The sequence below is a fragment of the Camelus dromedarius genome, chromosome 12 (assembly GCF_036321535.1).
Source record: "Camelus dromedarius isolate mCamDro1 chromosome 12, mCamDro1.pat, whole genome shotgun sequence".
NCBI lineage: Eukaryota > Metazoa > Chordata > Mammalia > Artiodactyla > Camelidae > Camelus > Camelus dromedarius.
In genome coordinates this window covers 50403521-50430597 of record NC_087447.1, presented here as the reverse complement: position 1 = coordinate 50430597, position 27077 = coordinate 50403521, and the positions used below count along the sequence as shown (strand labels likewise).

The window sequence follows — 27077 nt, the reverse complement described above, 5'->3', positions numbered from 1 at the left end:
AGAGTTGTTATTAACATGGAAAAGTGTTAAGTGAAAAAGAACAGAATACAAAACCATGTATGTAGGGTGATCATAACTGGAAAAAATGCATAAAGATTGGGGGGAATAGATTGAAATGCTAAAAAATAGATTAAAAATTTTCCTTGGCTTATACTTTCCTGTGCTTTACAAACTTTCTGCTATAAACATATTTATTTTATAGTCCGAAAATTTCTAACATGAAAAAGGGAAAAAAGGAGATCAATTCTAGTTCCAGCTCTGGTAATAATTGGACATGCCAACCATCCTCTTCAAAACTTGACTTCTTCATTTGTTGGTTCATCTGTTCCTTCCTTCTTTCATTCCAAGAATCTCTCCAAAAGACCTCATCTGTGCCAGCTGGGGACTAGGGTCCCCAAAGTCCATCAGAACCTAGACATAAGAAGATAGTTAACCTTGTTCATAATCAGAGAAATACCAATTAAAACTAAGCCAAGATGCCATATCTCATTTATCAGATTGGCCAAAACCCCAAAGTTTGACAATGTACTCCGTTGGCAAGACTGTGGGAAAACAGGCTCTCTCCTACAATGTGTGGTGGGAATACAAAATGGTGTAGGCCCCTATGTGGAGGGGATTTGGCAATTTCTAGAAAAATTACATGTGTGTTTATCCTTTGACCTAGAAATCCCACTTCTAGGAATCTATCCCAAAGATAAACTGGCAAAAATAAGACAAGATGTATGCATAAAGCTATTGATGGAATAAATACCATATGTAATGGTAAACAAACAAACAAACAAAAAAAACCCCAAAACTAGAAACCACCCAAATGTCTTATCAATAGAGATGAGGTGACCACACAGTGCATGGCTCTACAACTAGAAAAGGGCAGGAGGAGGCTCTCCAGGTGCTGTGATGACATAATCTCCAGGGCACAATGGTAAGTAAAAAAGTGAAATGGAATAAATTGTATATAGTACATTGTCACTTATCAAAAAAAAATGCAGGGGAAAATATATATGCATATTTTCTTAAAGAAAATCAGTTAAAATATACAATTTTTTTGAATTTTTATCTATTGGAGGAGGGAGAAAATAAGGTAAAGGGAATGGAAGTAGAAGGTAGACTTCCTGAATACACATCATTTTGTAGATTAAACCAGGTAATGGTTTGGAACCAGGTAAATGCTTTACATAAAAATTAAATTAAATCAAAACAAAAGTCAAAAGCAATTCCCCCAAATCAAAAGCAAGATGAAATAAATGAATCTCTGTTTTGAGTTGATGGCTTCACCATGCAGTGTTGAAATATTGCAAGTGCTTTAGAAATGTGGTGACTTGACTGCCCATCACTAGTAGGGTATGTAGTCCAAGGGCAAGGAACTGCAAACAAATCATATTGTTGTAACGCTACTGGCATTGCTAATCTGACATTTTTATAATATAGAGAGAAAGTAGGGGAAAATGACTCAGTAATCATGTTAATGTTCTTAGGAAGCAAGATTTTCAGCATTAATGAAAAGAGACACTAAATACAAAATCAAAGGATTTAAGTAAAAGTCCTATTGTCTTAGGTTTTATTTTAAAATATCAGTATGAACTCTTGATGTGAATTTTCTTAAGGAAAAAAGTATTTCCCTGCTCTGTATACAGAAATAGGCTAGACATAATGACCAGCCAAATAGCACTGAGCACCCCTAGCATTCAGATTTGTGATCTCTAAATACTATTTCTCACTAAAAGAACCAGGACTTGTTGGATAAATAGCAGAAAATGTACAGGAAAAACGTGGACATCTTGTCATATTAGACAATCAGGAAGCTATTAAACACTGCTTAGGGTCAGGTCAGAAGGACTCAGAAGCCAATTAAAGAGATCCCCACTGGCCAAAGATGGGACAATTTGAGTGATAACAAGCATAATAACTGAAAGAGACTGAAACACATCAAATAGATTTTTAAAAGTATGAGATAACAATGACACAAAAAACCTAAAATCAAAGCAGACAAACAAAACCTTTGTTGGTCACCTTTAGAGAATATTAGGGAATCAACTCATTATTCTGAAAACTGATAAACAAGAAGAAAGCATCAAGCATTTACCCTGCCTTTCCTAAATAGATGGTACCTCAGGGAAGTTTCTCTCTATAGAAGTATTCCAGCCAATAAATGAAGAGGAAAGTAAAATTAAAATATCATTTGTTTTGCAGATCTCTAATGAAATAGTGGATGTAAGTAACAATCATCAAAGTCTTTTAAAAGCACAAACACACAGACAATGAAACATTAGATACCTTTTGAGGAAAGCACAGTAGCCCCCCCCACCCCCCCGCCCCCCGATCATGGTTTCACTTTCCAGTTTCAGTTACTTGCTATCAACAGTGACCCAAAAATATTAAATGGAAAATTCCAGAAATAAAACAATTAATGAGCTTTAAATTGTGCACTGTTCCAAGTAGCATGATGAAATTGCACACCATCCCTCTCCATCCTGTCTGGGATGTGGATCACCCAGCCCATTTGTCACTCAGTAGCCGTCTGCGTAATCGGACTGACTGTCGCGTGTATCCTGGTGATTGTGTTCAAGTTAATCTTAGTTTGCTTAATAAGGGCCCCAAAGTGCAAGAGGAGTGACGCTGGCACCTCGGGTATTCTCTTTCTGGGCCTAATTTATAAATTAAACCTTATCATAGGTGTGTATATGTGGGAGAAAACATGGTATACACAGGGCTCGGTACTATCCGAGGTGTCAGGCATCCACTGGGGGCCTTGGAACGGACGCCCCGCAGATAACGAGGGACTACTATACACACGTGTCCTATGAACTATGCTTGACAAAACTGTGACTCTGAAGTTAATCAAGTCTTTAGTGCTAACTACCAATTTATAGAAAAGGCAGGGGACTGAAGAATACGTTAAGTAACACTATCAGGGATACAGTAGGAAAAGCCCAGAATGTGGAAAACTGCCACTGAACAACCTGGTTTAGTCCACAAACGGGAGAAAAAAATCAGAGATGAGAGAGAAGCCTACAGATTGAAAGAGATGCAAGACACCGACAAACAGGTGAAAGGTATGGACTTTGCTGGTCCTGATTTTGAACAAACTAACTTTAAAAGATCATCAATGAGAAAATTGGGGAAATTTAAACACTACTGGATATTTGATAGTAATAAAAATATTATGAAAATGTAAGTATGATCATGGTATTCTGGTCATGCCTTTTTTTTTAACTTTTAAAAAAAACAACTTTATTGTAGTATAATTTCTATACAGTAAACTACACATATTTCAGATGCACAATTTGATGAAGTTTGGTAGATGTATATGCCTTTTTTGGATAGAAGGTCATGCCTTTTTTTTTTTAGAAATATACACTGCAATATGTACAATAAAATAATTTGATATATTGGATTTGCTCCAAATAATCCAGTGGGGGAGGAGCTGAGAGACAGAAATGAAACAGGAGTGGCTTTGAGTGGGGGAGGGTTGAAGCTGGTGAGGATACACGGGGTTCTTTGTACTATTCTATTTTTGTGTATGCTTGAAATTTTCCACAATGAAATGTCTTTGCTGCTCTCAAGGAGGCAGAGAGGAGGACTTGGACACATCAGCTAAGGAGATCAGTTCCCTCTAAGGTGGCAGTGGGGGCAGAGCACCTCCCGAGCGCTGTCCTCCGTCAGGAGTGGACAAGCAGAAGTATGCATGCAGAGAGAGGAGCTCCCTGAGAGGGAACAGCATGAGTGAGTGCAAGAAGGTTCCACAACTTGGGGATGGCAGGTCATCTCTGCACTGAGGGCGAAGGGGCATATCAGGGGAGTGACTAAGAGGAAGATGGGGAAAACCAAGGAGGGTCTTGAACGCCTAGCCAGGAAGCCCCAGAAGGTATTAGGCTGGGGAGTAACGTCGTGGGCTCTGTTTTATCAGTGTCCCCCAAGTAACACGAAGAGGCCTGGATAGGTGTGTGGGAGACCAGAGCTGAGGCTGGGCAGGAGTCCTAGAGAGCCTCGGAGGCCTGAGCTGGGGTGTGGTCTAGGGACAAACTGGAGGAGCTGCGTAGCTGCAGTGAGGAGCTGCTGGTGAGCAGTTTCCGGCTTGGCTGGGTTAGTGGATGTTGGTGCCATTATTAAAGTGAGGTGGTGGGGGGAGCAGGTTAGGCCCCTTCATGTAAAGCCCTGGTTGGGAGGCAGGGGCCTGGGTTTTGGCCCCAGCTCTGCTGTCTGGGTGTGAACCCCAGAGTGTATCTCTGCCCCTTTTTGGCTCAGGGGTCCCCATCTCTGAAGCCTCAGATCAAGGGTTCTCCAAAACCACCCATGGACAGACTTGCACCCAGCCCATGTGTGCATCCTTCTTGCCTGCTAGGAGACCATGAGTTCTCTCATCTGGTCTCGCTGAAAATCCAGTTGTGTGATGTCAATGGCATTTCCCTTCAGAAAAAAGGAAATGAGGTTAGCGAGCGTGTTACCAGGAAAGGAAAGTTAGTCGGGCCACACCCTCTGCCGCCCCACGCTCACCCCCTACCCAGAGCACGCTAGGCCCCTCTGCCTAGAGCTGGGGGGAACAGGACCCAGAAATGTCATGGTTCAGACAGAGGCATCAACACAACACGGGTGAGTGTTGACTGTTACAACTTTGACTTCCAAGCAGGGCTGGGCCACCGCCAGCAGAGTCAGCATCCTCTCGGGTGCCTGTGGGCCGAACCCTGGCCACGCTGGGAGACGGAGCTCACAGGAGGCTCGGGGGTCTCATTCAGTGTCAACAGAGCCCGGATGATGAGCTCTGTGTACAGGAGGAGGCTGAGGCCCGGAGAGGAGAAGGGACATGGCCAAGATCACGGGGCAAACCAGAGAAGAACCCAGGAACTGGTCACACAGCTCCTGGGGGATCAAGTGGTCCCAGAAAGACTGTCAAAGACCACAGAGCTCCCAGAATGCCCTGCTCCTGGTGGATGTCCCCAGAAAGTCCTTCTCCAGTTACAAATATTAAGTAGTTTTGAAAAATTAAACTAAACCACCCCAGACCCTGAGCTTTGGCCATCTGAACATTCTTTAAAATGCTGTTGTGAAGACAAGATAAAAACAAATTCTAATGTATCCAATAAAATTGCTGTTTACTTTTGAACTGAAAAAAAAAAAAACCCTGCAATTAATAGTAAATTGATGAATTGGTATATTCAGCGTATCAGTCATTTGAAAGATTGCTCCCTTGGCAAACTGGTCATCCTGTGAACACATTTTAAGGGGCTTGATCTCGAGCCTCCCTCTGATCTCACCCATCACCCTACCTCCCGACTGTGAGCCCCGCTGGCAGGGCCCAGTTCCAGCTGCTCCCTTTGCCCCTAACCCCCAGCCCAGCGCCTGGCACACAGTGGGGTCTGATGTCGGTGAGTTAATTGCTGAGTTAACTAAAGATGTGGAGTTCTGATGTTGCATCTGAATGTCCTCGAGGGTTGAGGGGGCTGCTGGGAGGTGGATTAGCAATGGAGGCCCTGGTCACCGACGGCAGAGTGAGGTAACAGGGTGGAAAAAACCCTCACTTTTGCTCTTTGCAAAAGTCAGCTTGGGTCATACTTTCCACTGTACCCCCTGCAGGGAGGGCGTCTGGTTCGCCCTCCCACACACCCAGGGGTTGGGGGTTTTCAGCTGGAGTGGAACTAGGTACTTGCGTCTCTGCGTCTTTGCAGGATGGCTCAGTAACAAGGGTGCCAGAAAAGGCAACATGTACACTGCTGTGCAGCGCTGATGAGATTGTGTGTGTGCATGCAAGGTGTGTGTGCGTGTGTGTGTTTGCACGTGCACGTGTGGACAGCTGTGATGTGTGGTTTTGTTATGTCTATACAGATGCTCATATATCTGTGTTTAGTGTTATTGTGTATGAATATGTGTAAATGAAATGGATGTGCATACCCAGGTTTGTATGGGCCTGGGTGTGTCTGTGTGAACATCCACCTGTCTACAAGCTTTCACAATGCAATTATGTTGAGTCTAGGTACCTGTTTATCCATGGGAGTGTATGACAATTGGATGTGTGTAAGTATGCATCTGTTTGTGCATGTTTGTGCTTTTCGCATACATACAGGTTTGTGCATTTATGTTAATCCATCTGAGTGTAGGAGCTGTGTGTGCATGTTTGTGTAAGGTGTGTGTGTACTCTGTAGGTTCATCTTAATGTGGGAATATGGATAGACGTGACGTGTACGTATGGATGCCGGTGGGAGTAGGTGTTTTGTGTGTGCCTGTGTGAGCACGTGTGTGTAAATGAGGTGAATTTGTGTGTGAAGCCGACTTGTGCACGTACGTATGCAGTGTGTGGTCTGCATATGTATGGTTGCAGGTACGTGCGCTCACTAACACAGCCTTATTGCTTTCTTTCTTTTCCTCCTGGGAAATTACAGACCTTCTGTGCCCTAACCATGGCTGGTGACTCTTCCAGGAACATGGTTTCCTGGACCTGAAAAGTAAGAACGTCAGAGGCCCCATGTGAGTAAGGAAAGGGCATGGGCCTGAGGCTTGGGCTCCTGTGAGAACTGGGTGGCAGACCCCAGGGTCATTGCTGTGGACCAGGCTGCTGATAGGGATGAGGACACCTGGGGCTCTGTGCCCTAGGAAGTGTCCCTGCCACCTCCTGTCTGCAGTCCACCCCTCAGTGGCTTTCAAAGTCTTTTATTTGGTAACAGAGGCAAAATAGAATCTTACAAGGATCCTCATCCAGGGAAAACAGATGGCTGTGGCTAAAGGCTGGGGCTGTGGCTAAAGGCTGGGGCTGTGGCTGGGGAGAGGTGAGGAGCTGTCTCCATGGAATTGAGCCTAAGCTGTCCCTGAGCCTGTTGGTTTACAGTTTAGAATCTAGTTTAAAAAACATACCCACATCCATAATCTCAGCTAATCCTTGTGAACGGTTTCCAGCTGCTGGGGGAGACTGGAAGCAGAGAGCAGTGAAAAGGACCAGCCCTGGTTCCACTCCTGCCCCTCTTCTATCTGAGCCACTTCTGCATCCCCAGCCTCCCTCACAGTGAGAATCACGTGAGATCGCGTAAGCAGCACCAGAATGCAGGCTGCTGTGCGTACGAGTATCCTCATTTTACAGATTAGGGAGCTGAGACCTTGAATAGACTCTGACTTTGTCTGAAGTCAGCCTGGCAATGCTGGGAAGAACTGACGTCCATCCTGACCTCAGATGCTCACCCTCTGTCATCAGAAGTGTTTTCCTGTTCTTCCAGGCTTGGTCAAATGGTGGTAACCCCCACGTGTGGTTCTGTGGTTGCCCACACAAGCTTAAAAATAGCCAACAGGAGCCCGGGGCTCCCCCTTGGTGAGTGGCAAAAAAGCTTATTCCCCAGACAGCCTAGCTCTGCCCATAGATGAGCAGGTTCAGTCTAGGGAGGGCTGAGTGGTCTGGGTACCAGCCATGATGTGCTAGTGGCTGTGCCAAGCTGGTAACAGAGATTATTTTACTTCATTGGTTTGTTTTGTAAAGTCTGTGATGTCCCATTGGACAGATATGGAATTTGAGGCTCAGAGGGTCATCCTTGATCCACCCAAGGTCAAGGAGCTTCAGTGAGAACCCAGGCCGTTCTGAGCCAAGACCCACCCTATCACCCCTTCCTTTTCTTGAGCCTGGTGCAGGGACAGCTGATGCAGGGACAAGAGCAGGCCCTTTGGAGCCACACAGACCTGGCTTCAGATCCCAGCCTCGCTGGTGATTCCTTCTGGCCTAAGTCTTCACCTCTCTCAGCCTCAGTCTCCTAACCTACAGAACAGGGACTTCACTGCCTGTTATGTAGGGTCATGGTGGGGATGGAACTAAACAAGGCATGGAAGTGCCCAGGACAGGTAAGTGCTCGGTAAACAGCCATTTGCCCTCTCTCCTGCTCCCCCCACTGAGAACCATGCTTCCAAAGTCGAGGTGAGAGAGGCAGTGTCAGCTAAGCCTCTGGAAGTGTCCTGCCAGGTTGGGGAAGTGAGACTAGTGGTAAGGAGGCAGGAGAGGAGGTCCCTGTGACAGGGTGTGTTTTCCAAAAGTGGCGTCAGGGGTATTTTCAGGTCCACATACTGAAAACTTGCCATTGTCCGTCCAGAGTGGAGTCTCTTGCCCCTCCCCTTGACATTAAGCAGAACTTGGTGACTGCCCCACTGAGTGTGGCAGATGTGACATTACATAAGTTCCCAGGCTAAATCTATAAAGGTGACTCAGCTTCCGCCTGTCTGTTTGTCGCTCTGTCTCTCTCTTTCTGGAATCCAGCAACCCTATTGTGAGGAAGCCCAAGCCACACAGAGAGGCCACTACAGGTGTTCTGGCCAACAGCCCCAGCTGAGGTCTCGGCCAATGGCCAGCTTCAACCACTAGACATATGCATGGATGACTCTTCAAGTGATTCCTGCCCCCAGACTGCGAACCATCCGAGGTAATGCCAGGCGGAACAGAGATGAACCTCAGAGCCCTGCTCAGATGCAGATAGGAGGACAAAATAAATGGTATGCTTCAAGCACTAAGTTTTGGGCACATGGCATTAGGTAACAGGAACAGCCCTCTTCCTTCCCCTGCAGCCCTCTGTCTCACCCCAGCCGGGCACAGGGAAGCTGTGTCCCACTCCCACTCCGCAGGCAGAACCTGGAGTCAGTCCTTTGCCCACTGCTGAGCCCACCAAACCAAGCTGGGCAGCCCTGGCTCAAAGCCCAGCTGTGTCCCTTCCAGTTGTGTGCCCTCAGGTGGGTCACCAACCCTCTAGGATGCTCAGTTCTCTCTGTGTCAATGGGAATTATGATAATGCCTCTCAAGAGTCTGAGGATTAATTACATAAAGTTCCCCGCATGTAGTGAATGCTTCTTAGGTAGGTGCTGGGCTGTGAGGATGGGGAGAAAGGAAGCCGTCAAAGATGTGGTCTCAACCTCTGACTTAGTCAAGAGAGGAGAAGTGGGTCCAGGGAGCTTGGAACTCCAGGAGAGCTGGTGGACGTTAATTTCAAGAAACCCAGCTCTGCGCAGGCCCGGTGGTCCCAGGAGGTGCTGCCCTCTAGTTGCTCCCAGATTGATAAGGGAGGAGCAGGAGTGGGGCTGGGCAGGCCCAGGCAGGATCCTGAAGTGGGTGAATGGGGTCAGGGAGTTGGGGGCACAGCAGGCAGGAGCAGGGGTGGGAGGCTGGTGTGGGTCGCCTGCACCATAACCAGGTGGGCTCAGCCACAGCTGAGCGTCCTCAGGCTCTGAAGCTTCTCAGACGCCCTGGGACACCCTCCCTCCCCCAGCCAGGACTTGCCCGGCCCCATTTAGAGATAAAGTTACTGTGGGGGCTCCCAACCAGAGACATCCTTATCAGCCTATGTCGTCTGGGGTACTTGGGAATGTAAACTCGCCTGCTGCACCAGCCCCTGGAAGACAAAAAGCAGATGCGAAGGGGGACGGGTCCCTCTCCCATCCCCCATTTCCTCCTGCAACGCTGCAGTGGGCAGGGCAGGAGCACTAGCCTCATACTGGGCTTGAGGTAGCCTCTGCTCCAACACCCTTGGTGTGTTCTTTTCCCTTCAAGTCATACTTGGATTTGGAGGGGACTCAAGAAGCCCTTTCTGTTAAGGTCATGCTAGCCAATGGCACAGCATGGTGACCGAGATACCAGGAGAAGCAGGGCACACAGGCTGACATGCCTTCACATGCCGCCTGCCCAGGCTCTCCTGCTCACACTGACGGGCACTGAATTCCTGCTGGGCCAGGCACAGGAGTGCGTGCTGGGGTAAAGGGGGACCCAGAAATGCAGCCCTCCCATTTCAGTGGACAAGATGGACAACTCATAATAACAATAGTAACAAGCTTGTGTGATGTACATGTATGAAATCATTTAATTCACACAGAGCCCAAAAGTGTAACATGGTGAATATTTCCAAGGAAGCTGGGGCACAGGGAGGTGGCAGCGTTTGCCCAAATGCGGGGATTTGAGCTGAAGCCTGGCTCCGTGGACAGTGTGGTAAGGGCTGTGTGGCTCCAATCATAGTTCCTCCTGGCTGAGCTGGTGAACCAAGGAGAGACGGGAAGGGTCAATGCAGACTGGGTACCCACAAGGGTCAGTCCCAATCCTCCTCCTCACACCCCATCCCCCCTCCTACGCTGCCTGCAGCCCCGTGGTGCTGGGGCCTGTGGCTGGGAGCTCCCAGTCCCATTGAGGCCCCTTCACAACTGCGTGTAGTGAATGGCACCCAGAGGTGTCAACATCAGGGAGCGGGAGCAGGGAAAGAGCACTGGGTTTGGGGTGGGATAGAGTTTACATCCTGGTTCTGCTCCATTCTGGTGGAGGGACACCCAGCATCCTTGGGTCTCATTTTTGCTATCTGTCAAATGAAGTGTGGCCTAAATGCCCTTCCAGGGCCTTGGGCTCCACTGACATTCCAGACTCTGTGTGAAGGCGAGTAACTGTGACTGCACCAGCAGAGGTGCAAGCACGGGACCTGTGTGGCCGTGACAGTGGGATGCAGGCCTTCCTAGGGGGGAAGGCACTGAGCAGGCACCTGAAATATTCGTTTCCTTTTAAAAATTTTTTTTTATTTGGGGGAGGTAATTAGGTTTACTTACTTATTTTTAGAGAAGGTACTGGGGATTAAATAAATTCCTTCTTTTTCCTCCTTCCCTGCCTGCCTTCCATGCTTTTCCCTGAGCCCAGCATGATCTGGCAGAGGGGTTCCTGGGCTGGGCAGGCGGCTGTACGCTGGGTGTCAGCGGGGCTTAGATCAAGGTCTGTACAGAGTATAGTGGGGGAGGGGGCATAGAGTGAGGGAGGGGCCTGGACCACCTTGTGGGGAAATCTTTGAGAGATGTCATGGTCCTTGAAGAATGGGTGGTGTTTGCCGGGCAAACCAGAGGGGGAAGGAGGAAAGAGCCTTGGGCAGGCAGAGCTGGGACCAAAGCCTGAAATGGGGAGCCCAGGAGGCTGTCACGTGCATGGGTGGGCCAGAGCGCAGGGGGCTCGCCAGGGGAGCATGAGGAAGGGCCTGAACCGCAGACTGAGGAGGTTGGTTTGGTTTTATTCCTGAGGGTGCTGGGGAGCCTCGGGAGGGTTTGGAAAAGAGGAGGGGAGGGGTGTGACCTGCATATCCAAAAGGTGTCTCTGGCTCCCATGGGGAGATTAGACTGGAGTGGGGAGAGGGTGGGAGCCAGGAGGCCACCAGGATGCAAGACAGGGGGTGCAGGTAAAGATGAGGCCTGACCCCAGGCAAAGGCAGCGGGTAGGGAGGGTCTATTTCAGAGGTGAAGGGATGGCCCTGGAACACGAGAGCTTGTCAGGGGAAGGAGGGGGAGGCAGGAGACCTGAGGGTTCTGGGTGGCTTGGGCACTTGTGTGGACGGTGGTGTCCATCACTGACAGAGACAAGAGGGTGGGGATTAGAACCAGGGCCTGTGAAAGGTTCTGTCTGGGATGCCTAAACACAGTTGTATGGTGGCTGGATCCTGGGCTGAGCCCCGACCCTGGGAATGTAGGCTCCAGGTCAGGCATCAGAATCGGAGGCAGAGGGTGGAGAGGGGGGAGGGAAAAGCCACTACAAAGGAATGTAGGATGGGGTGACTAGAACAAGGAGTGGGATGTTGAGAAGATGCCCAAAGCATCTTCCTCTTGAGGGTCCGGAGAGGAAGTCTCGGGGGTCAGGACAACAGAATCCTCAGGGGCAGCGAGGGTCCCTCAGCCCATCTCTCTGCCTGCAGCTGGCCTGTGCCTATGACTGTAGATGACCCGAGCTGTATGGGCTGCTGCTCTGTGTGTATAGTGCGAGGGTTGGACCAGAATACCTCCAAGCCCCTTGCCTTTCTGACTTTTCCCAGCGTCTTTGTTTTCCTCTGCCCCTTATTGACTGTGCGGCTTTATGTAAGGCTGCCCCAACTCTGGGCCTCAGCTGCCTCCTCTAATCCAGAGCCTGGGCTAAGCTGAAATGATCTCTAACGTTGCACAGAAGGCCTCAGTGTTTGTTCAAAGAGCAGGCAAACAGATTCCAGCTGCCAAGGCCCCAGACGTTGCTCCTCTCGGAGGAGTCCACGCTCAGCCCTGCTTCACCGGCCATGCAGCCTGCCCCCCTGCCCTCTGTTAGTCAGCTCCTAGGACACGGACACAGCCTGTCTGCTCCCAGCTCTCCCACTCTCTCACCCCCCTGAGCGCCCTGGAGCTGGGGAGGAGCCGCCTGCAGGCCGGAAGGCTTTCCATCCAATCTCAGGATTAGAGCCAGCTCCTCAATAAAACCCCATCGATTCCAGGGTGGGGGTGCGGCAGCGCTGCGGCCCTCAGCGGGCCCTGGAATTCAGAAAGGCGGCAGCTGGCGGCAGATAGATAATGACCTTCGTCTGGGTTTTTCAACTTTCTTTATAAGTGCTGGACGTCATCACACGCCTGCCCCCCTCCTGCCTCCCCACCGCCGCCGCAGCTGCCACCGCAGTGGCCCCTGTGAAGGTAGGGCCTGGCGAGCCGTTACTGTTCAAAGGCAGAAACTGGGGCTCTGGGAGAGAGAAAGTAACCTGCCCAGAGTCACCCAGCAAGCAGCAGAGCTGGGAATTAAACCTTGGCTCCGCCACAAAGCCTGGCTTCCTAAGAGACTTCTGATTCTGATGATTCCCAAAGTTTCTCCAGAACACACATCCTATCCTAGGGTTAGGGTAACTAGAGAGGTCAGGAAGAGGGGAAGGGCAAGGCAGCCTGCGGAGCAGCATGTGAGGGCCTCGCCCTCCTAGCTCTGCCTCCATGTGAACCTGAGACCTTGACATGGCCCTCAAGGCACTGGGCTGCCTGGACCTCCAGCCTCTTCTCTCCTCTCTCCCTCCTCTGTCCTATGAGCTCCCGCCACACGGTTTTCTTTGCTTTCTTTAACATACCAGGCTCCCAGCCATAGGGCCTTTGCACATGCAGTTCTCTTAGCCTAGAAGGCATAGTCCAAGCCCCAGTCACTTCCATGTCCATAGTTAATAACTCTTCATCCTTCCATCCTTTTTAAATAGCAGCTTTATTGAGATATAATTCATGTGTCATACAGTTCACCTATTTAAAGTATATAATTCAATGGTTTTTAGTATATCCACAGATGTAGATAACCATCACCACAACCAATTTGGAACATTTGCATCACCCCACCACCACCACCACCACCTCAAAAACCCTGTACTCATTAGTCATTAGTCCCCCTTCCCCCAAAATTGGCAACCACTAATCTGATTTCTGTATCTATGGATTTGCCTCTTCTGGACATTTTACATAAGTGGAATCATACAGCATGTGGTCTTTTGAGACTGGCTTCTTTCACTTAGCATAATGTTTTCAAGATTCTTCCCTGTTGTAGCATATATTAATACTTCATTCCTTTTATTGCTGAACAATATTGCACCACATGGAGGATACCACATTTTACTTATATATTCATCAGTTCACGGACATTTGGGTTGTTTCACTTTTTTGCTGTTATGAATAATACTGCTATGACCATTCACGTCCTAATTTTTGTGTGGACATATGTTTTCATTTCTTTTGCATATATTCCTAGGAGTAGAATGCTGAATCACATAGTAACTTTATATTTAAACTTTTGAGGAACTGCCAGACTATTTTCCACAGAAGCTGCATCAATTTCCCATTCCTCTATATCCTCATCAGTGCTTTTTATTGTCTTTTTGTCGTATATATTATATATAAAATGTAAATTTTATATGTAAAGCCATTGTAATGGATGTGATGTGGTATCTGACGTGGCTTTTCTCTGATGTGCTTATTGGCCATTTGTGTATCTTCCTTGGAGAAATGTCTATCCAGATCCTTTGCCCATTTTTAGTTGGATTATTTGTCTTTTTATAATTGAGTTGTTAGAATTCTTTACATATTCTAGATACAAGTCCCTTATCAGATATAGGATTTGCAAAATTTTTTCCTATTCTTGACAATGTTCTTTGAAGCATAAAAGTTTTTAATTTTGATGATATCCAATGTTTCTCATTATTTTTTTAGTTGCTTATGCTTTTGGTGTCCAAGAAATCCCTGCCTAATCCAAGGTCACAAAAATTTACAACTATCTTTTCTTCTACGAGTTTTATAGCTTTAGTTTTTACATTTAGGTCTTTGATCCATTTTGAGTTCATTTTTGTGTGTGGTGTGAGGTAGGGGACCAAATTCATTTGCATGAGGATATCCAGTTGTCCCAGCACCATTTGTTAAGAAGACAATTCTTTCTCTCATGCAGTGGTCTTGGCACCATTGTCAAAAATCAATTGCCTGTTAATGTAATCCTTCATCTTAAATATCCCTTCCTGAGAGAAGCCTTTGCCGACACCCCTTCCCACCCAACCTCAGCTTAGCCAGTTTCCCTGTATATATACAAAACACAGAGAGATCACTGTAGTTTATACATTATATTTATCTGTATAATATAGTGGTCATGAGCACACACTCTGTAGTCAGGCAGCTGAGGTTCAGATCTCAAATCTGCCACTTCCTAGCTACCTGGTATATTGTTTCACCTCTCCATACTTCAGTTTCCTCATCTGTAAAAAGGAGATTTGCTTACCTCATAGAGTTGTCATGAGAGTTGATATGTGTAAAGTTACGGGGCAACTGGTGATAAGGTTGAATGTATGAGCTCTTATTAATCAGTGTCATCTCCTTAGACTTTAAACTCCTTGAGGATAAGAATCCTGTCTATTTTGGCTTCCATGAAATCTCATGGTCAGCACTGGGAGGGCAGAGAGAAGGGCACTCAATACCCTCTTGTTGAATTAATTAGTGAATGAAAGGCTGCGTGCATGAGTGAATGAGCCTGGGAGACAGAATTCTAATCCCACCCTCGTGCTGTCTGGCTGTGTGACTTCAGAACTCCAAGATCAGACCCTTGGATACATTAGTGGTTTACTCCCTTTCTCTATTTGGATGCAGAACTGTCTCTTCACTTGAAATATGAGGAAGCCAATACGTAACTCAGATAAAGGGAGCTGCTGTTTGAGGGGCCAGAGTGGGGCCCAGAGCCCCTCTCCTCTTAGGCACCCCCCGAGACCCCCCAGAGTCTGCCGGACACAGTGTGAAAATCCTCCTCCGGGATGTGATCCTGTGTTCTCCCCAGGCTCGAGCAGCCTGTGATTCAGAGGCAGCTGATGTCTGACGCTCTTAATTCAGCCCAAATGCTGGAGGTCTGTGTGCTGCGGCATGGAGGAGGTGGAGGGGTACATTCCAAAGGAGAAAGCTCTTCCTTCATTCTACCCGCGGAGGGGAGCAATGTGCCCCGAAGTTGCGGGAGCACAGACAAGCACGTACCACTCTCTTACTCTCCTTCCCTCCCCACTTGGCTTCCCAACGCAGATCCGTGATGGCCTGGTCTCTTGGCCCAGCTTCTTCCTACCTGTCCCTCCACCCCATCTCAGAACCAGCTCACCTGCAGAGAAGCCCACTATGCTTCTGCTCAAGTCACCTCCACACCCTCATTTCACCTGGGAGACAATCCCTCGAAGGCTTTAGGGAGGTGAGTGATGGCACAGCAAATAAGCAGCTGAGCAAAGATTCGAACCCCAGGCTCTTGACTCCAAGTCTGGACTCTTTCTTCACTAGCTGCCTCCAGTACCCAAAGGGGCATCACTGTCCACATTACTGCAGGGGCAGGACCACACCAGGAGGTATTGGGGGTCAGCCAAGCTCTGTGTCTGCCAGAGAGGCTCTCAAAGCACATCCTCAGGCAAGAGACCTAATGCTGCCCCTAGGCAGAGGTCCCGTGGCCACAGTGGGAGGCACTGGGCTGGGAAATACAGGGAGGGGAGGCCCCCACTTGGTCAGGTATGGACATGAATGTAAGGGCTAGGCCGATCTGTCAAGGTTACAGCCAACCTCTCTGTGCTTCAGCCTCCCCCCAACCCGTGACATGAGGACCGCGGTAGCCACACAGCTGGGTCGTTGTGAGCATAAAATGAGGCAAAGACCCCTTAGCCTGGCATGAACATCGACATTACTGTCCGTGGTGCCAGGGAAGCTGGGCTGCTGGGCCGCACAGGAGTTGCCTGGAGTCCCTGTGAGGAGGCAGACCCAGGCTTATAAGGAGGAGACAACTGACTCCCGGATCCCCACCCTCCAGACCTTTGAATTTGCTGAGAATGTTTTGTTTTAGGAATCAAATCTCTACTGTAAAAAAGAGGTTTATAATTCTAGTAGTTTCGAGGAATGCATCTGGGAGAGTCACTGGTTGATTGGAGAGTCACTTTGGGTTAAATTTTAGTTTTTTAAAACTCAGATTTCCTTCAGGACATTTCGTTCATTTGTCTGGTGAAGACAAGCAGGGTCAGGAAATAGGAATGTGCGTTGACAGCCCACTGCTGGTCACCTGGCTTTGGAGCCTAGCTCTGCACGTTATCCAGTGCAAGTTATTCAACCTGCTAAGCCTCAGTTTCCTCATTTGTAAAATAGAGGAAGATGAGATACTGTGTGTGAAGGGTCCAGCCCCTGCTCCTGCTGCACCTGCTGAGTTGTAGCTCCACAGGGGTCCTTTAAAGTGGCACCTACAAGGTGCTGAGGAAAAGATCCCTTGGGGGTGGGGAGAAACCTGGGTACACTTCCTGGAGGTGGTGGCTCTGAAGAAAGAAGAAGGCAGTCGAGGTAGAGGGAATAGCTTGTGAGTAAGAAGAGCAGGGCAGCAGGAAACCACAGGGCCCACAAAAATGGTTACAACTGGGATGTGAGACTCAGAGAGGGAAGATGCCGAGGACGGTGGGGATGAGAATGCTTCGGGAGCTCGGGTGACAGGCTCCGAGTCACCTGCAGAGGCGGGTTCCAACTGGGGCTCTGGGCTGCTTCTGGGAAGAGTTCCTGGATCTATTCTCAGAGCTCCCAAGGGACAGGGAGGGCTGAGTGATTCAGGTTTGCTGTGCTGTTGACACAGCTTCCTGACATGCATGTTGACAGGCAGGTTCCTGGAGGGCGTGGCTTCCCACCCGCCACCCCTGCAGCCTCTCGACCCACAGGAGGGTCAAGGGAAGTGAGGTTCGACCCATGCCTGAGTTATTCATCAAACAGCCCAGAAAGCCAACAAGAGACGCCCACGCTAATAATAAAAATAACAATTCCTTAAATGTGATCAGAAGCATGGGCGCTCTCTTAGCTGAGGCTGGCCTCCCTGTGAGGTCACTCTCACTACCCTCTTTCCACAGCCAAGGAAACTGAGACTGGGGAGGGAAGTGGCTCCACTGAGGCCAGTCATTAGGTGATTGTGCCCCCAGGGTGTCTGTGTGTGTTGTGGGGGCAGGGAGACTGGGCACAGTGGGGAAGAGAGCTCTGCCTGGGGACAGTAATGCAGTGGGTTCCCCCAGTCTTGGGAGGGGTTAAGGGGGTATCGCTGGGCCCAGGGTCTCTCATTGCTTTCCTCACAGGCCCTGCAGCAGGAGCAGCAAACTGGAAAGCCCTGGAACAGCGTGCCTTAGGCGGGCACAGTAAGGTGGCAGTGAGACCCCAATGGGGTGGACAAAGCTTGGTGTGGATGGAGGGGGTCTTGCAGGGGCCAGATAAGGGAGGTGGACTCTGAGCAGAGAGATGGGGGCAGGTCTCCTGGGCAATCTGCCGGCGTACCATGGGGAGACTGAGGTCCAGGAAAAAACGGCTTGTGTCGCCCAGGCTGGATTAGACTAGACCAGCCCAGTGGGAAGGGATAAATTGGGAGTTCGAGATTTACAGATACTAACTACTGTGTATAAAAAAGATAAACAAGTTTCTACTGTATAGCACAGGGAACTATATTCAATATCTTGTGGTAACCTATTATGAAAAAGAATATGAAAACAAATATATGAATGTATATGTATGACTGAAATATTACGCTGCACACAGGAAATTGATGTAACATTGTAAACTGACTATATTTCAATTAAAAATAAAATTAAAGAAAAAAAAAAAGAATAGACCAGCCCAGGTCTGAACTGAGTCCCGTTCCCCTGCGGCTCTGAAGCAGTCCCCACCAGGCGTCCTGAAGTGTGAGCATCCCAGCCGCACCGCCGTCATAAGTGCAGCAGCCTCCCAAGGGGCCTGCTTCAGGGGTGAGGCGTATTCGGATGGATGCTTCCTAGCTGTGCTGGTGACACCTCTGATACCCCATCTCCCTTGATAGACAGGGCCCCTCCTCCCCCACATTAAAGGTAAGGCCTGATTCTCCTGCTATCTGGGCACAGTGTGTGAGTGGACAGACTGATTTTTGAATTCCAATCCCTGCTGGACCGAGCTCTCCCCTATGGCCAGCTGTTCTTTCCCTGGCCGGGCAGCCAGCACCAGACCAGACAATGGTTAGTTGTTGGAACACTCCCAGGCCTGTCCAGATTTGGCCTGCCAGGCCTTCCAGAGCCAGAGGGGACCTTCCTGCAGGCTCTGACTAACAGCGCCCTGGTTCTGTGTAGCATCACAACAGAGCCTGTTGCCAGGGCGACCTCCAGACCTGGTGGCCTGGGACCTGGGGTTGCTGGCATAGCACTTATGGTGCAGCACCCCCCGGCTTAGCTGGGCTATGCAGGACAATTAGGCAGGAGGAGGCCCTGTCTGGGCCTTTGGGGCTGGCTCAGCCTGCAGGGAGAGCAGAGAGGAAATGGAGTCCTTGGCTTCTCTCTCTTTTTCCCAGGGCCTTGGTCTTCTGATTTCTCTAGCAGGGACCCCACATGGTCACTTCATCACCTGGACCAGGGTCCCAGGCAGCAGCATGGGTGCCTCTGGAGCTTTCTCACCCCTGTATCCCATCCATCACCACAGGCATTCTCCCCTCCCTACTGCACCCTGTCTTCAGCCCCAGACTCAACTCAGGCTCTCTCTTGAGCCCAGTCTGGATCACAGCCCAGCCTCCTGGCTAGACTCTGGGCTTCATGTTCCCAAAGTGGCCTCAATGCATCCAGCCCTTTCCTCCAGGATCCCTCCCTAGCTTCCCCATCACTCTTGGCCACAGATGAACCTCACCGTCCCATCAGTGAAAGCAAAGTTCATGTGATCTAACCAAAATGTGCATTTATTTGTAAATTATATATATAATCACTGTACAAACAAATTGAATGAATTATAAAATACATACCAAAAAATAGAAACTGAAAAAAGAATAAGAGAGTAAATCAACCATATTATTTTATGTTTTGTTTTCTTTTTATTTTATTTCTTTATTTCTTTTTATTTAATGGAATTTATTTAATGGAATTCAAAAAGCTTCTTTCTCTGACTAAATGTATTATTACTAAAAATTGTGATTGTGTGTTTCCTTTTTAATAAAATCTTTGTTGAATAAAGTGGTGCACTCATTTGAGAACCTGGTACTAAACTCCATTTATATTTAATGCCTGTTTGTAGTTGAAAACTATACATAACTCACAAAGAGTGAGTTATGGAAGAAGAGTGTTCCTGCAACATGGAAGAAGAGTGTTCCTGGCTGGGCTTACTGAATCACATGGTGTCTTTTTTAATTCTGTGCAGAGATTTTTGTTGCAATTTAGTTTAACTGATGTCAATCAGTTGTTGTTGGAAATTAATCAGAAGGTGTTATTTTAAAAATATTTTTGACAAAGGAGTTCAAAGCCCACTGAGACTCTTAGAAGATTTTAAAATAGGTTATAAAAATTTATTTCTCTGCTTTTAAATGCATAGATGCAACAGACAATGCTCTGAGAAACACTATGGCAACAAAATCATCCCAAAATATCCTGCAAAGTTCTCTCTCTGTAGTATGAGTTTCTTTCCAAAAGTGGTTACTTTCTTAATCTTAAAACAGCATCTTTGCCTCTGTTATCATCTATTTATTTATTTTAGCATCTGTTGGAGAGCGTACCCTTGTTGTCACAGAAAGAGCCAGCACATTTGGATCATCTGTCTTTTTGTAAAAGAAAAAGGCAAAACTCATCTTTAAGGTGGTAACTCTTTTAACTATTTTTGCTATGAGGCAACCAGCAAATTTCTGTATGGTACAAAAGATTTTTGTGGCCTTGGTCTTTGTTGGTCTCTGTTAATAATATATTTTGTAAAGATACTATGACTTAAAGTCTTTGTTTTTATAAAATTGAATGTCTGGATGAATCCTGTAGCAGGTTAACTGAAGGTATCACGGGAGGTGGGGGCACCATTGTCAGCCAAAGCCACACCAGGGACCCCACACAACTTTCCTCAGGAGACCTGGGCAATGGGATGTGTTACCTACCATGGTGTGGACAACGTGAAGGCACCGATGCCAGTCTATTTGTTTCATATAGTAGCACTTAGATTTTTCTTCCTTTTTTTTCAAGGTAAAAATAAAAGCAAATAAAAGTTCTAGAATGTTCTGTCTACTTGAATGGGTCACCTTGTACACACCATGTTGGACACTGCTGGTTGCACAACAGGATCCTTGACCATGTTCACAGCCCCACAGGACCTGTTTCAGTTTCCTTCCCACCTTGGCTCCCACATAAAAAAAATCCTGAGTACATCACACATTTTTGTCTTCCCAGTGCACATCTTTTTGCCTGTTATACCCACCCCGGATGGACTGGCTCAAAAGTCTATCCTTACCTACTGAATAGCACAGGGAACTATGTTCAATTTCTTGTAATAACATAAAATGTAAACGAGTCTGAAAAGAAAAAAAGTATATGTATTTATATGTATGACTGAATCACTTTGCTGTACACCTGAAACTAACATTGTAAATCAACTACACGTCAAAAAAAATTTTTTTTAAGTTCTGTCCTTTCTTCAAGAGCCACAGCTCCGCCCCCCACCACCCCCCACCGTCCACCATAAAGCTTGTTTTGATTCACTGGGCAGAATCATTCATTCAGCTATTCAATTTATTGAGCACCTACTGTATACCAGGCACTGATCTAGGGGCTGCTGGGTATATAGCAGCAGACCAAACAGACAAAAATCCCTCCCTCTGGGAGCTCGCATTCTAGTGGGGAAGATGATGATGTTCTAGCGTCAGTCCTCATTCTATTTACCCACAGATTGTTGGCCATTTATAAATTTAGCTCCCCAGGAAAGTATCTGTTCCTAAGCGGGGACTTCTGAGCCTGAGGTCCAAACACAAGTCCTAGCCCAGATCAGGATCCCATTAGATAAGGTTGGAATAAACCAATAAGACTGCGGGGTGGTGGATAACCAATGCCACAACCCCCACATAGATGAAGATCTAACTGAGATCCAGACTGTGGTCCTCCAAGCCCCCGAGTCCACCACAGGCTGGGCCTGGCTCACAGAGCTGTCTCATAAACCCTGTTCCCGAGAGCCGCCTCCCCACTCCTGGGAGAAGGAACTGGATGGCCCCCTGCAGCCGGCAGGAACCACTTCCACCTCCGAGTGTCCCTATATTTAGCTGTCCGCTGTGACCCTGCAGCCCTCTCCTCTCCACGGCCGGAGGGAATTGCCCAGGCAGCTTTGATGGCCTGTTTTCCCAGGCCCTGCTCCTGCTTCCCAGACCTTCAGCATCCCTGCGGGAGGTGGGGCCCCGAGCCCAGGCCTCACTCAACTGGCAGGTTCTGCATCCCAAAATAGCACTAGCACTTGGCACGGAGAGGCGGCCACCTGTAGGGACAGTGCTGCCTTGGGTCGGGGAGGGGAGCAAGGGCCAAGAGAGAACTGAGAACCAGGGTAGGGTGGGGCTGAGGGGCTTCCAGGTCGCCCCCTCCTGTGTTCCCTGATCCCTTCCGAGCATTAAGTCCTTGATCCCTAATTCTCCCACTGGGCATAAGGCTAAGTGCTGATGGCCAAGACAAGGCCTTGAGACCCACCACTCACCCCTCACCCCTGCACACCCAACCTGGACACTAGCCATGAGGTTCCTCATAGGTCCCCATGTCGGAAACTGTCTTAACCCAGCCTCCCGCCGTCCCCTCCCCCAGGAATATCTTCCTTGTCAGTTGAAATCCAGTCAGTCTACTAAGAGTTCAAATACCACCTGCATTTGATGGTGGTGGAGGTCCTCCGATGCCCTCCGATGGGCTCAGGGGAAGTGGTTCTGCCTTAGTGCTCTCCGCCCCTGCTCCCCCAGGCCTGCCTGCCCTGTGACTTCTGCCTGGTTCAAAACCCCTGACTGATGGTTGGAAGATGCACGTTCTAGTCTCAGCTTGCTGTGTGATTTTAGGGGGTTGCTCCCCTGTCTGGCCCTCAGTTTCTCTGCTTGTGAGACGTTGAGGCTCTATGACTCGATCTCTAGGGCCCTCTCAGCCTACGACGCACCATCCAGGGGAGTAAGATCAATCTGGTAGGGAGAACTTGCTCTGACCCCTGAGCTACTGGAGGTGTGGGCCTCCACACCCACCCGCCCTTGCCCACAAAGCCGGTCAGCCCTGGGGCAGGTGTGGACTCCTGAGGGGGCTTCTCTGGCTGCTGCCAGTGGGATGGGGCGCAGTGGGGAGTCAGCCTCCCATACGAGAAGGCTTCCCTCTCCTCATCCATCTGGTTCAGGTTTCTCTGCTTTGTCTTAGCTTGAGCACTCAGCCCACAAGTCTTGTCAACTGGAATGAAACATCCCAACCACAGAATATCCACGTTGTTTACTTCAGCAGGGCCCAGGGGTTCTGCACAGACCACCAGGATCTCAGCAGGACCATAGGAAATCCCAGCAGAGCCGCTCTGGAACTTGGCATGGGAGCCAGTTCCCGCTGGGATTCTGGTGAGGCAATCAAGATTCCAGAGGATGCTTGGGTTTCACCGGATCAATGAGCCTCAAGGAATTTTCAGGTATGCCCCCTTGCCTTTCAGGAGGGGATAAAGGCAGCTTCCGGGAGCTTCACCACTTAAAGAGAACTGTAAGAGGCCGTCTAAACCAGATTGTATGTCCATCAGAGCAAGGACGGTAACTATTCAATGGTAATTTATCCAGTAAATGTCCGCTGTGTCCCAAGCACTGTTCCAGGCACGGGTGTATAACAGTGAGTAAAACAGACACAGTCCCTGTCCTCATCCAACTGACATTCTTGTGGAACGAAGTAGACTAATAAATATGTAATATTCCAGTGGGTGGAAATACGTGCAATGGAGGAAAATAAAGTGAGGCAAGGGGACGGCAGCCTGGTCGAGAAGGCCTCTCTCTGGAAGTTGACACTTGAGTCAAGATCTGGAAGAAGTGAGAGAGGGAACCGTGGGAAATCTAGAGGAGGAATGTTCTAAACAGAACAGCCAGTGCAAAGGCCCTGAGGCAGGAGTATGCCAGGACCGGTGCAGGAAAGTCAGTGAAGCTGCAGAAGAATGAGCAAGGGGGAGAGAGAAGAGATAAAGTAAGTAGATAATGGGGCTGGGGAGCAGACTACTCTGAGGAATCTTTTATTGTTTTGTTGATTATAATCCACAGTAAGAAATAAATTTTCTATTGCAATCCAATATAAACAGACATATCCCAAAATAACACTGAAGTAAATACTTCATGAAACATACGTTTACTATATGTATGCACTCTTATACATTTTATTTTATTCTATTTCATCTAAGAAAATAATGCAGGTCATAATCCTTAAATTGACTTCCCAACCTACTGAAAGGTCATGGCCCACAGTTTGAAAAATACTGACATTGGGTCTTACAGACCACTGAAAAGAGTTAGCTGGGAGCCACTGGACAGGTTTGTGCAGAGGAGTGATGTGACCTGATTTGCCTTTTTGGTCCACTTTTTAACGAACACATAATTTACATTCAGTAAAATACACCCTTTCTTGTGCTGGGCCCTGCTCCTCTGCCTTTGGCTGCTCCGGTGTCTGTGCCTTGGGTGCCTGGCACCACCCCCTATGCCTCCTGGCCTGGTGGGCAGAACAGCCCAAGAGGATCTCGGTACGGTTTGGCAGCTGCAGGCCTATGGGTCTTTGCTCTTTGGCTGGCATGGCCTCCCCTGGGGCCCCTGAGAGTTTGCCCAAAGTAGTTAGTTTCTTGAAGAATCTGTTGCCATCTGGTCCCCATGTGATGCCTGTGGGTCTTTCTGGGGCACCGGGGGATTCCATTCCAGCCAGGGTAATCGTTACCAGAGGGGGGCAAGACCGGTGGGGGGTGGGGAGGGAGCGCTTCCCAGAGCAGCCAGAGGGGCCTTTGGTGGCTTGAAATGAGGGAGCATGATACAGAGACAGAAAATCAGAGACAGGAGGTGACAGAGAGAGACAGAGGGAGATACCAAAACAGAGCAGGGCAAGATATGGAGTGAGTTAAAGCAGATGGGGACAGAGGTGGCCGGGACAGCAGGAGGCAGAGTCAGATGGAGTGACAGGCCAGAGAGCAGGAGAGGAGACAAAGGCATGGAGAGACGGACCTCAAACAGGGGCAGAGACAGAGGAGAGCCCCAAATCCAAGGAGACACCCAACAGAGGGGAAGGAGAGACTGAAAGGGAGAAAAGAGGGTTGAGCGGGGAGGAGAGAGAGAGAGAGCAGCAAGGGGCAAAAGAACAAGGCAGAGACTGCAGAGCTGGCGAGACTGGCGGCAAGAGGGCCATTTCTGAGCGGCCAGAGCCTCCAAGTCCAGGTGGCGCCCATGGCCCAAGGTCCTAGGGCAGCCCTGGCCTTGCCCGCTGGCCTCCCAGAGCCTAGTCCCTGCCCTGAACAACCCACCCAAGGTTGCCCTCCCTCTGCTTCCCTCTTGGGTCCAGGGGCCTCGGAGCCCCCACTCCCCCACCTCAGGGCCTGCAACTGAAGTCACCTTCCCACTTGGCTCTAGGAAACCACTTTTCCGCGGGCAGTCTTGGGAGGTGGGAAGAGCCCCAGACCAGGAGCCTGGGTCCTGCCCCTGCCTCTGTTCTCCATACAACCTCATGCATCCTCCCTCCCCTCCCTGTACCTCAGTTTCTACATCTATAGGAAGAGCTGGGCCTGCTTGTCCAGCTCTGTGTTCTGAGCCGGCAGCAGAACTGGGCTCCATGGGCAGTGGATGGCTCACCACAAGGCCTCGCCTCCCACCAACTGGGTCACTCATTCACTCATCCTTTCGGCTAGTCCCTCTCCTTTACCCCCTACCTTCTCCCTCCTCTCTCCCTCGCTTTCTCTCTCTTTTCTCTGAGCAGCCCCTTTGAGCCAACCCTGGGCTGGGCACTGATGCCTCAGAGGTGGACCCTGCAGGGTCTCTGGGTCTGGTGGGCTCAGCCCAGGACTGAGGCATAAGGTGTGGGGCCAGTAGGGGCAGATGAGACTCCAGGCATTGATGCCCCTACCCCAGAGAAGCTGGCCCCTGGCTCGTCCTGCCACTTGGCTCAGCCCTCATGTCTACACAGCCCTGCTTTGGACAGCTCAGCTCTGGACACTGACCCCAAGATGCACAGAGGTTAACACTGGCATAATCAAACATTTCTCACGTTAGAGTTAGGGGTGGCCAGAGAGCCCAGGAGGGCAGGGACTCACCCAAGGTAACACAGCTCATCATAGTGTGACTCACTTTCTACTTTGCTTTGGTCCAACCCAGGGGGCTGGAGGCTATACAAACCCCACACATGGAGTGAGGGCAGCCTCAGCCAGACCTTTGCTAGGCCAGGGAAAGTCTAGCAATGGCCAGTCAGAATGAAGTCACTGATGGGATCCATGTGTTCAGGCCCTGTTGCCCACCACAGCCCTCCCCACCCAGCCCCGGGAGGTAAGGGGGAGGGGGCTGCTGTGTGTCAGTCAGGCGCTGAGCCCAGAGGTGATGAATGCTGAGGCCAAGGCAGAAAAACAGCAGAGAAAGTGGCCCCCACTCAGCCACCTTACATCTGCCGATAGGGGAGGTGGGGTGAAAGAGGAGGGACTGTGGAAGGATCTAGCCTCAGGCTGGAGTGGAATCAGCTTAAAGCCACTGTATGCGTAGACTCTGAGTCCTTTGAACTTGCATAACCAGCCCCCAAGCTTTCCAAGCCAATTCTTACCAAGAAATCTCATATGTGTATCTCCTGCTGCTTCTGCTTCTCTGGTGGAGCCCTGATCGATGCACCATTTTTCAGGTAACATTGTTTCTCAAATATTTTTCTGTGTTGCAACAGTCTTCATCTTTGGCTACAGAATATTCTATCTTGCGAATGCACCATAATTTACTAAGCCAGTCCCCTTTTGCTGGATATTTAGGTTACTTCTCTTTCTGCGTGTGTGTGTGTGTGTGTGTGTGTGTGTGTGTATTTTTTTTAAACTGTCATGAACGTTGTTGTAGAGTTTTAACGCTTTCCTCAAGGGGAATTTCCAGGCTTGCGCCTCCTGCTGGCTGCGTGGACTCCCTGCCACATCAGCCCAGCATCAGCCTCTCCTCTTTCTCTACCCGAGGGCTTCCTCCAGTGCCAAGGGGCCTTGTTCAGCCTGCACAGGGAAGTGCCAGAGATTCCACTTTCCTGGGGCACCCCTCAATCATGAGGGGTGGAAGCTAGACCAACACCCCAGCCTTTGGCTCCCTGTTTGAAAATTCTGGTGTGTGTTGTATACACCCGCTCAAAGGGTGCCCAGCAGGACAGAGCTCAGGTGCCCACAGCGGAGACCTGTTCATCAGACGCAATTTCCCAGGCACTCTCCCTTCCTTGACTCATTTCTCTGTCCCTTACACTGTTTCCTGGCATCACCTCCTGAAGAATCTACCTAGACCCAAGCCCTTCGTTCAGGGTCTGCTTTGGGGAACCCAGTTTAGGACAGTTGTGGACATGTTATCTCAAATACTCAACACCACCAGTGGGAAAGGGGCCATATTAGCTCAAATTTCTTCTCAAACTATCTTGAGTCCACATCCCCCATACACGGCTCTCACTTAGACTTCACGATGCACCATGAGAGAAAGAGCGGGGGCTTTGGAGCCAGGCAGCCCCAGTGACAACCCCTGGTGCCACACTTGGGTGAATCACTTCACCTCTATGAATCTCCGTCATCTCATCTGAAAATGGGTCAGCAGGGCTGTAGGTCAGGCTACCTGTAGCCCAAGGTCTGCAGGGAACTCCTGTACTGCCTCCTTCCCCCCATGGCCCTGCCCCCTTGGGACCTGCCTCCCCTTTGAGGCTGGCTGAGTGAGGCTATGGCCAAAACCCACATCCCTAATTCTTTCCTGTCCTTGAACAACTAGCACTACCCTGGTGCTATGCTGGGCGCCATACATTGATAATGTCCTTTAATCCCCAACAACACCAAGAAGCAGGTACAATGATTGTGCCCATTTCATAAATGAGAAAACTGAGGTGTCGGGAAGAAGGGGCTTGCAGGACCTCCAGTCACAT

The 27077-nt window shown here is 49.2% G+C and overlaps 1 long non-coding RNA gene across 1 annotated transcript; it reads left to right on the top strand.

Moving 5' to 3' along the window:
- The first annotated feature begins 4491 nt into the window (after positions 1 to 4491).
- Positions 4492 to 19036, top strand: LOC135322676 (uncharacterized). The gene is made up of 4 exons (XR_010383428.1): positions 4492 to 4590; positions 6375 to 6459; positions 8222 to 8454; positions 15277 to 19036. It is a non-coding gene; the product is annotated as an uncharacterized LOC135322676 (long non-coding RNA).
- The last annotated feature ends 8041 nt before the right edge of the window (positions 19037 to 27077 follow it).